At 39.1% G+C, this 16,332-nt stretch overlaps 1 protein-coding gene and 1 pseudogene across 1 annotated transcript in view; one reads left to right on the forward strand and one right to left on the reverse strand.

Moving 5' to 3' along the window:
* Positions 1–16,332, reverse strand: part of TENM2 (teneurin transmembrane protein 2) — a 2,693,686-nt gene that overhangs the window by 1,287,526 nt on the left and 1,389,828 nt on the right. The window lies entirely within an intron of this gene.
* LOC118606294 lies at positions 6,411–6,529 on the forward strand (annotated as a pseudogene).

The following is a 16,332-nucleotide window of genomic DNA, read 5'->3' on the forward strand; positions in this document are numbered from 1 at the left end:
ATTATATTGAACATTTTTTTAGTTGTAGTGCTCACCAGAAAAAAAAAATAATAAAACAAAATAAAACCACGAAACAATAAGAAAAAAAGAAAACACATAAATTTGGAAACCACTCTTTTCCTGATGTACAGATAGCAATTTATCCTGCTCAGACATACTTTTGAACAAATGTGGCTAGCAGACATTTGCTTCCTTATGTGTATGAAGTTTTATATAAAAACTCTCTGGAATATTTTTGCCTTAAGCCTCAAAAGGACTAATTTCCTTCTGAAAATTGAGATAGGGCAAAAACCAACATCATTCCCATCATCTTCAAAACCAATCCTATGTATTCATTGAACAAATATTTACTGAGCAACTACCACATACCCAACACTACTCTAGGCATTCAGAAGAGAACACCATACTGTTCTCCTGGGGCTCATCATCTAATTGGAGTATTGTATTGTTGGGAGATATTTCTCCATGAATCTGTGCCATTCCTACATGCTCAGTAATTAACAGCCGATACACTCTGGACTTATCTTTTTAGGAATGTTTGTATAAGCACAGGGCCTTGAAAAGAAAGAGATAAAGAACTGCTGAAGAATATATAAATACACACACACACACGCACACACACACACCTGGGTAAGTTCAAAGAGTGAATTTTTCCTGAAAGATTTACAGATATGAAACAGTTCTCCTTGAAGATATTTGCTTACATTCCACAATAAAGAAAATAGCATCACTGCTTGAAGGAAGAATGGGTAGATCTGCAACCAACCCTTATTTATATGAGATCGTACTTTCCTCTCTTGTAATGTACCTACTGCATGTACAGGGACCATTGAGCCCTCACTGAGCTGCTGGGAACGGGCATGAGAACGTCACCCTGGTTGCTGCTTTTGCTGTGAATAATCAACTCTGCCTCTCCCCCAGGGACCTCCTAGTTCCTGGACCCTTCACATTTCCTGATTTAACACATATAAGAAAGAAGTTAGCACACTGAAGGCTGGGCGGCCAGAAAAGATTATGATGTTTTGTTTTGTTTTGTTTCGGCTTAGGCAGGAGAGACACTGTAAGAATCTTTCTTTAGCCGTCATGTTGTGGCATTGTAGTCATGAAATGCCGCTAGAATAAAAGCTCCCTGAGGGTGGGGATTTGTGTCTGTTCCGTAGTTACTTTTGCACCCACAGTGCCTAGAGAAATGCCTCATCCACAGTACTTTCTTTGCACAGAGTGAACGCGTGATGGGTACAAAGCGCTTTTTTTCTGCCTTGCTTCAATTCACAGAAAACTACCATAGAAAACAGAAAGGCAACAATAATAATGATAATAAATATTTCAGTTGGATGATAGTGATGGATTTGAGGAGAAAAACTGCCTCACTGCCTTTGGGTGAGAAAAAAAAATATTCTTAATTCCTGGGTTATGAGTTTGTATTAAAGAATCACTTCCTCTGGATGCTTGGTTTCATTTGGACCCTTCATTCCAAACACAGTAAATGAATTATACTAAAAAATAAGTTCCAAACTAAATAAATGCACATATACCTGCAGGCAATCCAATTGGACTTTTTATAAAACTCAAAAAGTAATTACGCCATTATCTATTACTAGACCTAGTGAGCTGTGAAGAGATAGTGGAATCTGTGTCTGTTATCACTGGGCCGTTTTTTTCCTTGCTAAACACTAATATGTCAGAAAAGTAGCCAAGAATAAAACACATTAGAAATACCGTGATTAATATCTGATTAATATCTATTATGGTCATACAGGAGAAGTAGGGAAATAGATATATTGATGGTAAGTAAAAATCTGCATCTTTCACTTTGTGCTCAGATTCCGAGAAGTCCCCTTACATATAGTAATATACTTGTGGATTCCATTTTGTTTGAACATGTAGAACAGTAAGTGCTGGCTCCTAGCAGGACCGAGGCAAGGGGCACAACGCCCACGTTTGATACACTTATCCGAAGTTGGAATTTTCAGGCAGGGCATCTTCTCTGCTATCCGTTATCAGAGCTGGCTTGATCTGTTCGTGGTTTTCATGTGCTGTTGTTCTCTTTTTAGAATAGTATAGAACAGTGTTGATTTAATCATTGTTGGTGTGGGGTGATTAGTTAATCCTAAAGCCTATGGATGACATTACCAGTGTTTTCTACCTAGAACTCTTTAAGAGCCAGAATTACAACATGCACCTGCGCAGATATGGGGCACGCATATGACCACAGCTGAAGCAGTTGTGTCAGTGGCGATGAGCCAGCTCTGCTTTCGTGGCACTTAAACAGCTTATGAGGTATGCGAGACTAAGCGCAGATTTTAAGTTTATATGGGATGCCAGTATGTAACTACTCTAAACATCTCTAGGATACTGCATTTGTAAATAAGCTCCTACTTTTTTAAACCAAGTGAAAAAACTTTATTGCTGTGTTTATTTTGTCCCTTTGAACTAATTAACGAGCTCATGGTCCACTGAAAAGTGCCCCTGGGTGGGAGTGGAAAAAACTGACTCTTGATGTTCTTTGCCCTGTCTGAAAATGGATTGTGATCTCAAAAGTTTGAGAATGCCTAGGATGAATACAAAGTGAGGAGAGCTTAAAGAGAAGCAGGAACTCCTCTGAGCAGGAGGTGATAAATTTCATCATCCCCATGGCCCACAAGCTGTCAGCAATTATATTAACCTTTTGGGTTAACCTGCGGTCTGGGTAGAAATGAAGAATGTAGGGGAGAACTGCATAAGCTCCTCACGATCACTCATTTAGCTTCCCAACCTTTTCTGTGTCTGGATTTAATGGATAAAATCCTTCCCAATATGCACCTACTTGGATTGCAACCAATATTCTAAGTCAAGTCCCTTTTATTTCCCCTTAAAAATCTAAACATGATTCAAAGGGCAATAACAACAATAATTCATAGGTCAAAAATATCAGAAACCAAAAAATCATGCTCTAGATGTGATATTAAGTTTGCTATTATGTGCCTAGAAAATTTGATGTGGGGAAAAATCTAAACTGAATTATTAACAATGGGTAATTCTGGCAAGGGGATTTTTGGAAACTTTCATTTTCCATACGATATAACAATATTTGATTTTTAAAATAGCGTGCATGTGTTGCTTTATAATCAAGGTATATTAAAGTGTTTCTTTTGGTTTTGTTTTCAGATATAGTGCTAATCTATATCCCTCACAATTGCAGAATAGAAAGGAAGAGACTGGAGAGAACCTGTATTTCATAGACTACACTTATATACAACCACCTTAATGCTTCCTAACATAGGAACTATCATTTGTACAATCGTTTCCTTAATACGTTAGCTTCATCCCAAGCAATAAAATCTGGGAAATCATGTATTTGGCATGCTATTGATATGAAAATATAAACTTGTTCTTCCAGGTTTTGCTGCAGTGATTTTGCACAGTCTCATTTGGAAACTGCATTTTGGAACATTTTGATTCAGGACTCCTAAGTCTCCTTTCAATTCCAAGATTCTACAAGTTCTAGAAAGAAAACACTAGCCATTCTGATGTTTTGTTTGTTTGTTTTTTGCTGCACTAAAATGTTCTACTTTCTCGATTCTTCAGGTAGCATTTAATTACTGAGGAACTGCAGTTTTCCAGACTTTCTTGATTATTGAATATTGCACAGTGGAGGGACAGCACATTTTCTTTCTGTCAAGGGCTGGACAGTAAATATTTTAGGCTTCGGGGCCCACATACTGTCTCTGTCACCCTTCCCTTTTTCCTTTGCCTTTGCCTTCTTTATGAAGGTAAAAACCATTCTTTGCTCATAAGCCGCACAAAAAGAGGCTGTGGGCTGGATCTGACTCACTGGCCGCAACTGCTGACTCCTGGAATGGTACGACTACCTGTCCTACAGAGTTTGGTAAAAATATAGTACTTTGGACATAGTGGGAATGCAAGTCTATTATTGTCTTCTCACTGGGAACATTTTTAGGAATAGTCTGGGTGGGGGAGAGATGGCTAACACGAAATGGCTTTGTTTCCCATGGATTTTAATCATCCAGTTTATTTCTGTCTTCGCCCAACCCACTGGTACGACAGGTGGTTCAAAACTCTTTGTAGTCCATTTCTTCCGTAGTGCCCGGAAGTTCAGAATCCCTTCAATGAGGCCCAGTGGGAAAAGGAGAAGACACACCTTTACAGAGGCCACGGTTGCCTTTTAAAATACATTAGAGTTTTAACAATTTCACATTCATTTCTGCTAATGATTGGGGAAGTGAAATTTTCCTTTGAGTCACCTTTCCGCTTCTGAAAGAGCGTCTGCATTTCACCTTTATGGGCAGCACTGAGTTTCCTGCTTCATCCCACATCAAAACTCGCCCCTGGGATTTCTACCTTCAAACAAGTGAAACAAATGCATTCCCTCAGGGGGGCGTGCTGTCAAAAAGGAACTGAGTTATCCAGGTATCAGAACTATTCAGATAGGATTGCCTACTTAGAGGAAATCAGTGGCTGGTAGAGAATACTTTCAGTAGGGGACCACTTAGCACTCCATCCCACCTGCTTCCAATCTCTTTGGAGCCAGCAAGGGAAAAAAAAAAAAAAAAAAAAGAAGGGGGAAAAAAAAAAAAAGCTTGTCCACATTTACATGAACCAAGAAAGCGTGTAATAGAGGATAGAACTCAGCATGTGCTAACCAGTATATTTTGATTACCTTTATCTTAACCTTCCCAAATTAATGGACACTCTCCCACAAAGAAGTCACGTGTGCTATAGAAATTCCCTGGGGCAAAGCCTTCCTTTTCTCTAAATCTTTCCCATTTTACCATTTACTTAAAAGATAAGGATAGATGCTTCGTGATTAAAAAAAGAAGAAGAAGAAGAAGAAAAAAAGAAAAAGTAGTTCCATTAGCAACTTTGGTAAGAAATTGCTCCACATTGTTCCTCTGACAAGTAATTTTTCCCAGCATGTGTGCATCTTAAAAGTATTGCAAAACAATATCTTAAAATGAACTGATTAGTATGCACGTTCTGTGGTCACATTTAAGTTCTATTTATAAAATCTATTCTGTTCCAGGCTCAGACAAACAAAACTGAAATGCAGCTGTGTAACACATTGATGATTTTCATTAGTTCTAAAAGCCTCAATAGAATTTGCAATTTTATTCATTACATCTAAATAATCCTGGAAAACCTGTTGTGAAGGTGACCTTTCACTGCCCCCTCAGCGCTTTTGTGACTTGTCTGAGTGTGCATGCGTGCGTGCGTGCGTGTGTACATGTGCGTGGATGAGTCAGGAAGGGCCTGGCAGGGGAAGGAGCTGTTTGCAAGTGAAGCACAAAACGGAACGAGAAATCGAGTCAGGCGAAGATGAAAACTGAGGCGCTGGGAAGCAAAGTCACTCCCGTGGATTCTGGAAGGCTTTCGAACTAGCAGCGTCCTGCCAAGAGTCCCCAGATGTGAACGAGCCCAGATTTCCGAGATCGCCATGCGGTATTGTGGGCAAATGAGGGTTGTATTCTAATTCATCGGGAGGCAGTTCTCATTCTTGATCAGAAGTGATGAGGATTTTCCCAGAGAGTGAGCCAAAGGACAAGCCCGTGAGAAATAAACAGTGCTGCTTCTGTCACCTTCGACTTGTTCTTGCGAAGGAAAACAATGCCAACATTGGAGCTGGCTTTTCTTACGGGGAGTGTTTTGTGTGTGTGTGTGTGGATCTTTGGAAAATAATTTTAAAACACACACTTCCCAGAATGCTGGCAGCCAGCCATGAAACCACAAAGAAGTCTTTAGAAAATTAAGACACCAAAAAAATAAAATAAAAGAATATGAAAAGTGAAAAATGAAGACGAACACTTGAAATTTAGCAGCTACTGAGGTGATGCTGACCAGGTGGTCAAAACAGCAAAACCCTGTGAGTGGAGAACAGGAGGCGCCTGCCACAGATAAATATACATGTGTGGATACAAAGCTCTCACACGAGGGTTTACCTGATAGTTGCTAATTTGGACTAAAGATAACGACAGTTATCAATCACCCACTGTGTGCAGTGCTACTTTGCATATTTCATCTCCCTTAGTAAGGCCAGCCAGGGCCTCGCAAGGATCACTTTATATCAGCATTTTTAAAGGTGTAATATTAAAAAAAAATAATAATAAAAAAGTGGTGGGAGGGGTAGTGGCAAGGTGAAATTCTACAAAGTGTTAGGTTAAACAAAGTTACGGCACCTTCTGTACTGCTCAGAACTTTTAATATGACAATGCCAATTTTTAATTTCCAAGACAGAGAACGCAACATCAGACATATCCCATATGGATAAAACCACGAAATCCCCTTCCTTTTATTTTTTTCCTGCAGTATATCCTGAACAATTAAGGTTCTCAGGGACTTTTTTGAGAAATGCCATTTTATCTGAATAATTGTTTTAGTAATCATTATCAACTCATAAAAATTAAGATGGAAGAGTCTACGGCCATGCCACCCTGAACAAGCCCGATCCTGTCTGATTTTGGAAACTAAGCAGGGTTGGGCCTGGTTAGTACTTGGATGGGAGACCACCTAGGAAGACCAGGTGCTGTAGGCATAAAATTTTTTTTTAAAATAGGGGATGGTAAACTGACAAGGTCCTTGCAATCTGTGAGGTCAACCAAGGGTCGCCTCACTGAAATAAATGAATGAATGAATGAATGAATGAATAAAGATGGAAGACCTTTGTAGGACCAAGTGAGGAGAGAGAAAATCAAAGCATGGGATTTTCTGCGTGCAGCTGGATTCCTCTGAGAGAGAGGTCTGGGCTTTAGCGGCCTCAGCGAGATATAAGATGGGAGAGAGGAACGATAATGGTAAACGCACTCTTCATTTGCAGTTTACCCAATTTGACATTACAATTTAAAACAGAAATTTACCAGCAAACTAAAAGGTTCTCGAGGCTTCCTTGTCAACCGTTAGAAAAACAAGCAACTTTCCACTGTTGCATTACAAGTTTACTTTCAAAATGTGACTACCCCGTTAGATAAAATTCCACCTCATTTCAAACTTAGTACACCCAGTGTCTCTCAGGAGACAGGCAGCCGGCGTTGTTGCAAGATTTGTAGGCCACCATCATGGAACCAAAGGAACCCTCCATGAAGAGGTCTCCCCATCAACAGCACTGGAGAAAGGGTGGAAGGAACACCCAGCAGGGAATGCCTGCATCCGTCCTTCAGTGTGAAGCGGTGCGGGACTCAGCCACTGGAAGAAGTTCCCGACTTGCATGCATATCACTGCAGGAATAGGGAAATTTTTCAACTACTTAACTTCCCTCACGAAGACGCGCAGGCTAGGAAACCATGCAGTGAGACCTCGATTCTGAACACAGCTAGGACGTCAAACACATCGTCGTAAAACAATCAGGCCCTAGCAGTTGCTGGCACATTAACAATATGGTAAGAGTTTACTGAGTTTGGAGATTTTACCAGAATCTGTTACAGGCAGCTAAAACCATGTGGGCCTACAATTATGAAATAGATTTCTGTAGTCATGGTACCATCTGGGCTTAGTGGAGCTATTAAAGTTTGGTCACTTTTTAAAAATAAATATTTGAATATAATGTGTATTTTTTAAAATAAATCACATCATATATATATACACTTTGAAATAAATATTCCATCACTTTTTTGTAAATGTCAATTATTACATCATTTTAAAATTTTAGGTTGTACAGGTTATAAATTACATTGCAGTTGTTGGTTGTGTTGGCACAACCTTTGCTGATAAAGGGAAATACCTGCTATTCTTTTTTTTTTTAACATCAGGTGAACCAAGCTGTTATTTACAAGTAACGGAGCTTGTGAGTGATTTGCAAGATCACTGTGCTACGATTTTAGCATTCACTCTTATATCTGCTTTAATAGCGTCAAAAAAAAATGTTCATTTTCAAGCAGTGGTAGTATTTCAGCTGAAAAGTAATAATAACTTTGGGAAGAATTTAGGCATGATGAGAGCTATGAAGGCCAAACAACTACTGTGATAAACAATGCCATGGGCTTAGGATAGGCTACTCTGCAAATTACTGGAGATGATACCAACAAAATGAAAAGCAATTTTAATCTAGCTACACTTTGAGCCTGCAAACTTGTCTTATATATACCAAGGTAAATAAGGTAGAGAAAATGCTGGTGACATAACCACAGAATCAATCCCTAAGCTATAGTGATTACGGATTTAAGCATCTTGAGAATTCATTCCAATTAATTTCTTTTTGTTGCTATGGCAAAATGAATGGTGAATTATGCCTGTTTTGAATTATGAGATCTTTTCAGGAATATACCTTTGCCATAAAATGAGACTGCCCTGCACTAACATTTTATTTCTTCTGGAAGCCATTAACGATCAAGCTAACTCAACAAAGACACACTTGAATGTTATTCTGTACAGTGAGAAAATAAAAATAGTGGACATCTATTGCATATTGTGTACTTAACATATGCAAAGACTTGACACCCATGCTTCCATATAATTCCTAATAACCATCCACCGACGTGTCTACTGATATTATACCTATTTTATAGTGAGTTTTCTGAAGTTTAGAGGGTTGATATTCTTGCCCACGATCACAGAGTTTTAAACGTAGGTTCTATAAGTCCAGGGTCTCCATCCACTCGTACCCACATACTATATGAGGGCAGGGTTAAAACATAAACACTTGGGAGTTTGTCTGCACTGCCTTTGTCTCTTGAACTTGCCTTGATTCAACAAAGGTTTTCTGTTATGTTTATCATGCTAAAAAAAAAAAAACAAAAAACAAAAAACTATAAATTACTGGACACACTGTTACTTCTTTAATTCCACAAGAGGAAGATAAAGATGATGAGGCCTAGTCCTTTGTAATGCTAGTGCGATATTTTGGGGGACGGTTTTCGCAGCACATGGCATGTGGTTAGAGATCATGTGGATGGCTCTTTGCTTTCCGGGCATGTGCCCTCCACTGGGCATTTGCTGAGAGTGCTTGACGCGTATGCTGCAAGAATTGATCTGCACATTGTGTCTGCCTCTCAAGTTTGAGAGCCCTCAGGATTTTGGCAGTGACACATGCCCTCAGATGACTTGTAATGGAAATCTACAAGGAGGAGTCTCTATTACAGCTTAAATATAGTTTTTTGATTCTGACAGTATTTCCTCCATTTCTTGGACTTCTTCCCTGTACTTAAAACTGCCATTGTAATCAGGAAAGTGACTCTTGAAACTGTGGCCTACTAGTTTTCTTTATTTATTCTCTTGCTATGACTTTCATCCTAACTTTTTAGAAGGTACAGACCAAAAAAAGGACTATTCTCCCTGACAAGGCATTTAAGTTCAGCAGAAGCAGATGTCCAGCAGTGTAATTTCTGCCCAAGTCTCACTGATATATTATTGAGGAAACATCAAGTCATATGAGTACTGGAAAAATTAAAGCCTATTCCCACACTCTCAATGCTTGACCTATACTCCTGAAGTTAGATTTATATTAACCTTCCAGCCCTCAAATTCCTTAAACTTTACTCATGCGTTATAGTGAAAAATAAAACAAACAAAAAAAAACAAACACCAAAAAACAACTTTTTTCCCCATGTGTCTGTTCAATAGTAATTTTGTTTTTCATGTTTATTTAAATGGCTTTATTTGTTCTTTTCTCTTGTTTTTCTAATACTATGTCCTAGCCTCTGCCCTTGCCAAAGTAATCTAACATGCGTCTGTCCATATTTCTCTCTGTAGTTGAAGTTTTATTCATCACTTTACCAAAACGAAAATGGCACATTCTACACACTGCTCTGCAACTTGCTTTACTCACTCGCAAGCTTTAATTACTTATTATCATCTCTCACCTCAATTGTTCTTTGGCTCCTCACCACTGACATGCATTGCTTAGATAGGTTATGAGCTCTGATGGCAATATTCCATACAGCAGAGTTTATTCATGACATTCCACTAGCTATCTTGGCTCACTCTCGACTAATACTGACTGAATGGTAAGAAAGAGATTCACAGGTAATATCTCTACTCTTAAAGCATATGCAGTCTAACTGTGAATTTATTTAACCATTCATTCATTCAGCGCCTACCATGTTCTTAGTACTTTCTTGCAGTTACACATTAGGAAAAGTACCTACTTTTATGGGCCTCACTTTCTAGTAATGATGCAGAAAAGCTGATTATAAACTAGTAAACAAATAAATAAGATGGTATCAGAGAGTCATACGTGCTCTTAAGAAAATAAAAACAGAATAATGGTATAGAGAAATGGGCTGAGAGCATCTTAAGAACCAGTTGAGGCCATAAGAGAAAGAGCATAACAGGGAAGGGAGAGATGTAAGAGATTAAACTGTTGAGATGAACAGGAGCCAGATCGTGACAGGTGATCAAAGAAATGGCTCAAAATAATAATAATAATAATAATAATAATAATAATAATAATGGTTGTTAATTACTAGGAGGATAGTTCAAATTGCTATGAGGAATGAAGGAGTGTGTGTGTTTGTGAATAATACCCATTTCCGTGGATGAGATGAGCTTTGAAAGATGGGCAGGATTTAGACTGATGAAAACTAGGAGTGGGTGAACACGTAGAGCAGTTGGTGGGAATAGTCTGTACAAGGGACAACAGGTGGGGTGAACAGGCAGTTCTGTGACTAACGAGTGCTCCAGTGTAAGTGGGTGAGCAAGAACTGGGGGATATAAAGCTTATGGGGGCTGTAAAGGGGACTGAATGCCAGAAGAAGACAACTAGAGAACAGTTACTCTAGAACCATTGGAGGTTTGGGAATAGGGAAGCAACATAATCAGGGCTGAGATTTCAAATGATTTCTTTGACACATGACTTTTGGATGGAGTTGGTAAGACTGGGGGTGACGAGGCTAGTTAGGTGGCTTTCTAAACAATTGTTTAAAAACATTTTGTTTAATTGTTTAAAGCAGAGTGGACATCAGAACTTAATGGAGAGACTCCTGGAGAGAATGTAAAAGAGGATATGTCTGAGGAAAATCTTAGATGTGAAATCTGCCCTGGGTCCAATTTAGAATGTCCTTTTCCATCATGCTCACCAGACAGAGTCTCTCTAATCCACCTCTAGTGACAAGAAGAAACATGACCTCAGGGGGAAAACAGTCCTGCTATTGCACAGCTCCGACTGCTTCAGAAAGTTCTTTCTGAGAGTGAACTGGAATCTCCTTCCCTGTAAATAGGATCCACTGATGCTGGTTTTGCCGTTTGCAGAAAAGCAGACTATGCAGACTTCTTCTCCAAAGTCACCTTCCGTATATGCGAAGCCAATGACCACTTTTGCCTTTCATCTTACCCAGGTTAACTCTCCTCTAATTTCTGAAACCATGCATTTTATTTGTTTGTATCGAATGTGTATTTATTTTAATAAATGATTAACATGCATCGAATTCTTTACATATTATTAACAGTTGACACATATTTTTCCTGAAGGCTCTTTTCTCTTTTGGAAAAATTTATCTTTGTAAATTTTCCTTTTATAAATGTTAGGCACTCAATACACAACTGGAAGCCAAAAAAAAAAAAAAATTGCCCAAGGAATCACCCTGCCCTATGTAACATTATTTTAGGCTAGGAGTCGGCAAACTGTGCGTTAAGAATGATTTTTATATTTTTAAATGGTTAAGAAAAACAATCAAAAGAAGAGAATAGTTTGAAATGCATAATCATTTAATGGCATTCTAATTTCAGTGCCCATAAATAACGTTTTACAGGAACACGTCCATCCGTGTATGCACTGTCTGTGGCTCCTTTCATGGTGTTGAAGAGCCTGTACGGCAGCATGGCCTAAAAAGGCCTAAAATCCTTACTATCTGGTGCTTTGCAGAAAACGTTAGCTGACCTCACTGCTCAGCCCCGGGCGTGTAGTCCGTGGACTGACAGCATCCACTTCACCTGGGAGCTTGTCAGAAATGTGGAATCGCAGGCTCCACCCCAGACCCCGTTATGACAACCTCTATTTTAACTGAGCCCCGGATGACGCGCATGTCCAGTATAGCCCCAGAAGCAGAGCCCAAGAAGGGATCCTCACCCTGAGAGTATGTGGAAGTACTAGTTCCTGGTTTCCACCTCCAGGAAGCAGACTGGAGATGCTGGCCCCACTCTTTCCCATTCACGCTTTGAAAGATACTAGGAGACTCTCCTCTACCCTTGGCATGGTCTTCTCTGACCATTACAGACGCAATAAATTTTCCCTTCCTTCTTTGAGCTCCTATGCGACAAACATTGCTCATTTTACATTTATATAATAGCACTGTCCTTAGTAGACATCTCAAGTGGAAAGAATGTTCCATCTTACTGACTTGATCACCCCTTCCATGCTGTTCCTTAAACCCGCCAAGCACATCCCCACCTCAGAGATCTCGTACTTCATTTCCGCTGCCTGGCAGGTAGTTAGGTCATTCTGGGCTCTCCCTAAATAGCTCCTCCTCAGTGATGGATCCTCTGACCTTGATTTTTTTTTTTATTAGAGAAATTCATCATTAAATTTAATTTTCTTTAAATACATACCATCAGTCTTCCCTCGTCTTGCTTTATTTTTCTTCGCAGAATGTAACAGCATTCCACATTACATATTCAGTCAAAACATCTTACCTCCGACTACATTATAAATTGTGTGATACCAGGGACTTCGTTTTCATTCATTCAAAACTGATTTATTGAGCACCTGCTATGTGCTGGGTATTGTTTGTGGATTAGGGGACAGATGAGTTTACTTAGAAAAATGCCTATCATTTACCAAATATTCAATGAATATCTGTTGAATAAATAAATGAATGAAATTCCTTTTAAGTTGCTTGGAGCAGAAATATGGTTGATACTTTAGAAGATTTACATAATCATCATTATTAAGTATAATAAGCATAGATCAATAACTAATGAATGTTAATATTGATTGAATACTTATATTGCGAGCACTTGCAGTATGTACAATTTTTTATTCTTATTTTAAATTCAGGAAATCTGGGAACCAAAGAGGTTATATAATTTTAGAAAGGTTAAATATACATAAACCTAGGCAGTTTAACTCCAGAGCAGAAAACATAAGTATTGAATACTTTCCCTCCTTAAAACGAAACTTGTGGCTAGATTGGTAGATTTGTGTGACAACTGAGTGATACTATGACATTTACCTGTAAAATCACAAATATTCACTCACTACTTGCATTATTCCACAAAAGAATGAAGGTAGTTCTAAAAAACACCGACACAAAAAATGATAGAAATGGAAAGAATTAAGTCTGAGTAAAATATAACTAAGACCTAGTAAATAAAGGTGAAGGAAAAACACAGCTATGGAAATTATAGTTGTTATCACTGAAATTGGTATTTTGCTCTGAATTCATGGTATCTGACATGAGTTGAACTGTGTCTCCCCCAACAACAAAAAGATATGTTAAAATGCTAATGGATGGTACCTCAGAATGTGACCTTCTTGGGAAACGGAGTCTTTGTAGATGTAATTAGTTAAGATGAGGTCATACTGGAGTAGGGTGAGCTTTTAATCTAATATGACTCATGTCCTTTAAGCGGACAGCTATGTGAAAACAAGAGACACACAGGGAGAGCACCATGCAAAAATGGAGGCAGAGACTGGAGTGATACATCTGCAGACCAGGGAGTCCCAAGAATGGACGGCCATCACTGGAGGTGCAGAAAATGCAGGGGATTCGTTTTCCCTGCAGATTTCGGAAGGAGTATGGGTCTGAAGATACCTTGATTTTGAAATTCTAGCTTCCAGAACTGCGAGACAATACATTTCTGTTATTTTAAGCCACCAAGTTTGCGGTGCTTTGTTGAAGCAACCCTCGGAAAAGAAAAAAACACATGATTTTCCGGAAGAGTACAAGAGGTAGACTTATTTTAGGGAGTGAAATCAGCACATCTGATATTCAGCGGATTTCTATGGTAACAAAATGAACGTGTTGTAATTTGGAAGAAGACGGACACTCTTGTGGTGCAAGTCCCTGACACAGAAGGCGTATTATAAAATTCTAGGGAAGGCTGGCATCATGAATGTGTGACCTCTGCAGTCACGTGGGCCCCGTTCTTAAAAGGGTCCTGTACTTGGTCAAAAGTTTTGCTGTCGCTGTTGTGAGATTCTCACTAACTTTCGAGCAAGGCCTCTGAATTTTCATTTCACTCTGGGCCTTCAAATTATGTAGCTGGTCCTGGCTCTAGTAATAAAGACAGTATTGATATTAGAACACAAACTGGGGAATGCATTAGTAGAACAATATATGGAGTCTAAAAAAATATGACAGAGGTAGTATTTCAGGTCAGTGGGAAAGGATGGACAATTCTATAAATGCTGTCGAGACAGTTGGTAACCCATATAGAATCAGAAATATTTTGGAATCGAAATACACACCACAGTAGAAAAATCAATTACAGGGACATTAAAGACCTAAATGTGAAAGTGAAAATATATAATATTTATAAGACAATATTTGAGAATATTTTAATGTTTTTAGGTGTAGGAGATTATTCGAACAAGATGTAAAAAAGGGAGAAATCATAAAGAAAAGGTTTGATAAATTTGTCTACATTAAAATTAAGTACTTCTGCATGTTCTCCTCCTCCTTTGCAGGGACCTAAGACTCTGAAGGCACCGATGAGTGTCTGCAGTCCAGCCTTGGGCTGGCTCCCCAACTGGGCAGGGCCCACATCCAGAAACAAGCTTTCTGACTGGCCTTTTCTCCTCACTCCTTTCCCTTATATTTTAAAGCTTTTGGCTTGCATGCCTCAAAGGAGTGGGGTTGGGACCAGTGGAAGAGAATGGTCACTGTGGTACAGCTCACCGTGGGCTGACTCGTCCACAGGTGTGGCTACACACAGGGGAGACTGATCTAATAAGTAAACGGAATGAGGGTAACGAGAACCAGATCTTTCACTGTTGGAGGAGGAAGTGAGGAACATGAAACAAGAAATGCTAGAATACACTTTGTGGTGTTTGGCAAGCGTCAGAAATCATCATTGTAAACGGATGGCTTTTAACTTGTCTGTCTAGATTCGGAAACATAGAATTTGTGTGTGTGTGTGTGTGTGTGTGCGCGCGCACGCGCACACACATACACATGTATTTCCTATCTGTTTTTACTAGGAGAAAGTAAAAGCAATGATACCTCAGTAGCAGTGAGTCCACTGAACACTCAGATCTTGATTCCTAAATACTATTCTCCACTAAAAGAACTTGGACTCCCTAGAGAAATGGCTGAACCAACAGGGAAAGTAGAAGGTGAGGCTACAACAGGCAGGTGAACCAAAAAGGTAGAGTGCTCAGAGGAGGACAGGGATGTGGCCATAGTTACAAAAGTCAGTTTAAAGGGGTTTCCATCAGTTGCAACTTGGGTAATCTGACCATGGAAATTACGACAGTAAGCGATTCTGAATCTTTTGAGTAAAGAGGAATGCATAAATCTATATTGAGAGAAGTAAATAAAGATTGATTAATCGATTGATCAATCAATCAATCAATTAAATGGAAGGGAAGGAAAAGCTCTACCTTGCAGTAAAATGCCAACTAGTAAAATTCCGAGTGAAGAATACATTGGATCTGGATATTCTTTCTGTAACTTTTAACTGTAAATTTAAACTTACTTCAAAAAATTGAAAAAAAATTAAGTTTTTCTCTTATAAGACATAATCGCAAGATACGGTTTCAGGGAAGAAATTTGCAACACAAAAGTGAGAGAAGATTAACAACTACAGAAGAAACTAGAAAGAATGTTGGGACATTCATCCAATTCAAAAGAAAAAAATAGGCAAAATGATCAGAAAAGTCAACCTCATTAATAATGATAGAATGCAAATTAAAACAACGAGACATCACTCACTAATTAGACTGAAAAAAATGTAAAAGTCAGACAACATGGAGCATCGGTACAGATGTGAACAAGAGAATTATGATCTCATTGGTGGAGTGCAATTTGATGCCACCACGCGGAAAACAGTTTGACATCACTAGTAAAGTTACACACGCACTGTGGGAGACTGTATTCCTGTAGCCAAAGGACTTCATTTCTCTACAGAGCCCTTCCCTGCGTTTTACACCCCGCCCTGTTGAGTTCAGACTCAGTTGTGTGACTCACTTTAGCATATAAAATATGAATGGACATTATGCGTATCACTTTCGAGAAGCTTTTAGTTGCCAGTTGGTGTGTCCCATGGTCTTTTCCCTCTGGCACAACCCTAACATGTCCCCTGGTCCTACGGCGAGGAAAACGTGGTGCACAGTCCCAGTCTACAGATGCTACACATGCAGCAAGAGAGAGCGGTCGACTTCATTCGCTAAGCTGCTGAGACCTGTTGCTGTTTAATTATCCACCCGACATACTCTTATTCACACACACACACATACTCTAAACCCTA

The sequence above is a fragment of the Rousettus aegyptiacus genome, unplaced genomic scaffold (genome assembly GCF_014176215.1).
Source record: "Rousettus aegyptiacus isolate mRouAeg1 unplaced genomic scaffold, mRouAeg1.p scaffold_m13_p_7, whole genome shotgun sequence".
Lineage (NCBI taxonomy): Eukaryota > Metazoa > Chordata > Mammalia > Chiroptera > Pteropodidae > Rousettus > Rousettus aegyptiacus.